This window comes from Muscardinus avellanarius (genome assembly GCF_963383645.1).
Source record: "Muscardinus avellanarius genome assembly, chromosome: 1".
Classification (NCBI taxonomy): Eukaryota; Metazoa; Chordata; class Mammalia; order Rodentia; family Gliridae; genus Muscardinus; species Muscardinus avellanarius.
This window is the reverse complement of record NC_137786.1, coordinates 99,645,595-99,649,483: the sequence shown is the minus strand read 5'-3', so window position 1 is coordinate 99,649,483 and position 3,889 is coordinate 99,645,595. Positions and strand designations below refer to the sequence as shown.

The window sequence follows — 3,889 nt, the reverse complement described above, 5'->3', positions numbered from 1 at the left end:
TTATTTTTGAAACAGTGTCTCACTAAGTTGTGGAGTATCTAAGTAGCTGAGGCTGGCTTCAAACCTGTGATTCTCCTGCCTCAGCCTCTCAAGTGCTGGGATTACATGCGTGCACCACCGTGCTTGGCTTAAATAGGTATTTAAAAAAAATTGGGGGGATTGGAGATTGACCCCAGGGGCATTCTACCTCAAGCTACATTGTCATTTTTTTTTTTTATTTTGAAATAGGGTCTTTCTAGGTTGATGAGTCTTACTCCTTGCTGAGGCTGTCCTCAAACCTGTGATACTCCTGTCTGAGCCTCCCAAGTACTGAGATTACAAGCGTGCACCACCATGTCTGGCTAAAATAGGTGTTGTTATTGTTATTATTATCTGTGTTCAAACACAGGGCTTTGTGCATGCTAGGCAAACACTCTTATCACTAAGTTATATCCCCAGCCTCAAAAAGGTCTTATTCTTATTCTTATCTGAAACAGGACATAGTTTCTACCTCATAGGTTTCAATACCACTGTCAAACATGCAAGTAAGAAATATTAAATTTTCAGCTGGGTGTGGTGACACACGCTTGTAATCCCAGCACTTGGGATGCTGAGACAGGAGGATCACACAGGTTTGAAGCCAGGCTCCGCTACTTAGTGAGGTTCTCAGCAACTTAGTGAGCCCCGTTTCAAAATAAAATATAAAATAGGTTGGGGGCATATCCTGGAAGTGGAGGCCCCTGGGTTCCATCCCAAGACAACAAAAAAGAAAGAAATTAAATTTTCAACATTATGAGCCAGGCATGGTGGTGCACACCTGCAATCCCAGCACTTGGGAGACTGAGACAGGAGGATCACAGGTTGGATACCAGCCTCAGCAATGTAGTAAGATTCTCAGTAACCTAGCAGGATCCTTTTTTTAAAAAACAAAAAATAAAAAGGGCTGAGTCTCAGCCCTTGTTTTTGTGTAGCACAAAAACAAAAACAAAAAAACGATCTTATTTTGTTTTTGTAGTACTGGGGATTTAACCCAGAGGCATTCTACCTCTGAGCTACATCTCAGACCTTTTTTTTGTTGTTGTTGTTCTTTATTTTGAAACAGGGTCTCACTAAGTTGTAGAGGGCCTCACTAAGTAGCCAAGGCTGGCTGAAAACTTGCGATCCTCCTGTCTCAGCCTCCCAAGTACTGGGGATTACAAGCATATGCCACTATGCCCAGCTAACATTATTTTATTTTATTTTATTTTATTTTATTTTATTTTAGGCACTGAGGATTGAACCCAGAGCCATTCTACCTCTAAGCTACACCCTCGGACCTATTTTATTTTCATTTTGAAACAAGGTCTCACTAGGTTGATGAGAGTCTCACTACTTGCTGAGAACTGTCCTCAAACCCGCTATCTTTCTGTCTCAGCCTCCCCGAGTACTAAAGTTACAAGCATAAGCTACCATGGCCGGCTCAAAACTAACATGAAGGCCGGCGTGGTGGCGCACGCTTGTAATCCCTGCGCTTGGGAGGCAGAGACAGGAGGATCGCGCAGGTTCGAAGCGCTGGCTTAGGAGACCCTGTTTCCAAATAAAAATGTAAAAATAGGTCTGGGAGTGTAGCCCAGAGGTAGAAGGGCTTCCAGGAACCCCAGTACCACCAAAAAAAAAAAAAAAAAAAAAAAACTAACATGAAAATGTAGTGGAAGAATGTGAGCTTTATTTATTTATTTTTTGGTATTGGGGATAGAACCCAGGGGCATTCTACCTTTGAACTATACTTCCAGCCCTTTTATTTTTATTTTGAAATAGGGCTCACTAGGTTGATGAGAGTCTTTCTACTTGCTGAGACTGTCTTCAAACCTGCGATCCTCCTATCTCAGCCTCCCAAGTACTGGAATTACAACCATGTGCCACCATGCCCGGCTTTAGTTTGACAGGAGCTGAGGTCACCTCAGATAAGTTGCTATCTTAGTCTGTTTTTTTACTCTGTTAATAGAAATAATGATGCTCTCTTTCAGGGTTGTCAAGAGTGAGATAGAAATTTAGAGACACAGAACACTGTATCCCTAAATTTCTCTAAAGGAAAAATATTTCTGTTAAATATAGAACAAACAAACCAGATGCTGTGGGGCACATCTGTAATCCCAATACTCCGGAAGCTAAGATTGGAGGATTGCAGATTGGAGGATTGCAGTCTCAGTAATTTAGTGAGATTGTTTCAAATAAAAAATAAGGAATCAGGCATGGTGCTGCATGCCTATAATCCAAGTACCTGGAGGCTGAGACAGGAGAATTGCAGGTTTGAGGACAGTCTCAACAAGTAGTGAGATTCTCATCAACCTAGCAAGACCGTATTTCAAAATAAAAAATAAGAAGGCCGGGCATGGTGGCGTATGCTTGTAACCTCAGTACTTGGGAGGCTGAGACAGGAGGATTGCACAGGTTCGAAGCCAGGCTCAGCTACTTACTGAGGCCCTCAGCAACTTAGTGAGACCCTGTTTCCACATAAAGTATAAAATAGGTATGGGAGTATAGCCCGGAGGTAGAAAGCCCCTGGATTCCAACCCCAGTACCACAAAAATAAAATAAAATAAAATAAGGCTGGGAGTATAGCTTAGAGGTAGAATTCCCCTGGATTCAATCCGGTACACACACACACACACACACACACACACACGCACACACACACACACATGGGCAAAGGGGTGTAGCTCAGAGCTAGAATGTGTATACATTTGGTACACATACATGTGTATGTATACATATATATACATATATACAATAATTTGTAAACAGCTTCTGAGCAGGACAAAGGAGCCTAAAGAACAGACAAGGGCCAAAATGAAAAGATGCACTAAATAGGCCATGTATCATTTCATTATTTTCCAGTTCCTTATAAGTTATCTGGAATATTGCAAACAGGAACAAAACCTCAATAGGAAGAGGCCATTAACCTCATTCAGCTAAGGGCTGACATATGATTGGACTGTGACCCTTTGTCTGGTCACCTTGTAGACCACCTAATCTTGAGAGAGTTTTTTTTAGTTATTTCTTGTGGTACTGGGCCCAGGGGCATTCTAACTTGGAGCTTTACCTGCAGCCCTTTTTCTTTTCTTTTCTCCTCTTTTACTTTTCTTTTTCTTTTTCTTTTTTTAGCTAGAGAATAAGTTTATTTCGTTTTGGAGAGTGGGCAGGTGTCCATTCTCAAACTCTCTGGAACTGCTTCTTGGTGCCAGCAGCCTTGGTGACCTTGGGCACATTGAAGCGCACTGTCTTGCTCAGGATCCTGCACGCGCACACTGCGAGGATGTCGCTGATCTGGACGTCCCTGAAACAAGGAGACTGGTGCACAGACAGGTTCTTCTGGTGCTTCTCGAAGCGGTTGTATTTGTGGACATAGTGAAGATAGTCTTGGCATATGACAGTGGTCCTCTGATCTTCATCTTGGTCTCCACATCGGACGGGATCCACCCTAGGATGAAAACATTACCAGTGGAGGGGCATCTTTTGGCAATGTAGGTGCCTTCAATGGCCTCTTTGAGTGTCTTGAAGACCAGACTGATGTTTTTGTAGTATCAAGTGATGGTTTCTCCCAGCAGGACCTTCTTTTTTTTTTTTTTGGTGGTACTGGGAATGGAACCCTTCTACCTCTGGGCTACACTCCCAGACCATATATATATATATATATATATATGTGTGTGTGTGTGTGTGTGTGTGTGTGTGTGTGTGTGTGTGTGTGTGTCCTGGCACACTTTCTCTGTTTTCCTTTCTCTCTCCTCTCTCTCTCTCTCTCTCTCTCTCTCCTCTCTTTCTCTCCCTCTCTCTCTCTCTCTCTCTCTCTCTCTCTCTCTCTTTTTGCGGGTCTTAGGATGGAACCCAGGAGCATTCAACTTCCAAGCTACACCCCCTGCCCTATTTTTTA

At 42.8% G+C, this 3,889-nt stretch overlaps 1 pseudogene across 1 annotated transcript; it reads right to left on the bottom strand.

Annotated features, from left to right (window-relative positions):
- Positions 1 to 3,097: 3,097 nt before the first annotated feature.
- Positions 3,098 to 3,542, bottom strand: LOC308273448 (small ribosomal subunit protein uS17-like; annotated as a pseudogene). Its single transcript has one exon. The product of its transcript is annotated as a small ribosomal subunit protein uS17-like (transcript).
- Between the last annotated feature and the right edge of the window lie 347 nt (positions 3,543 to 3,889).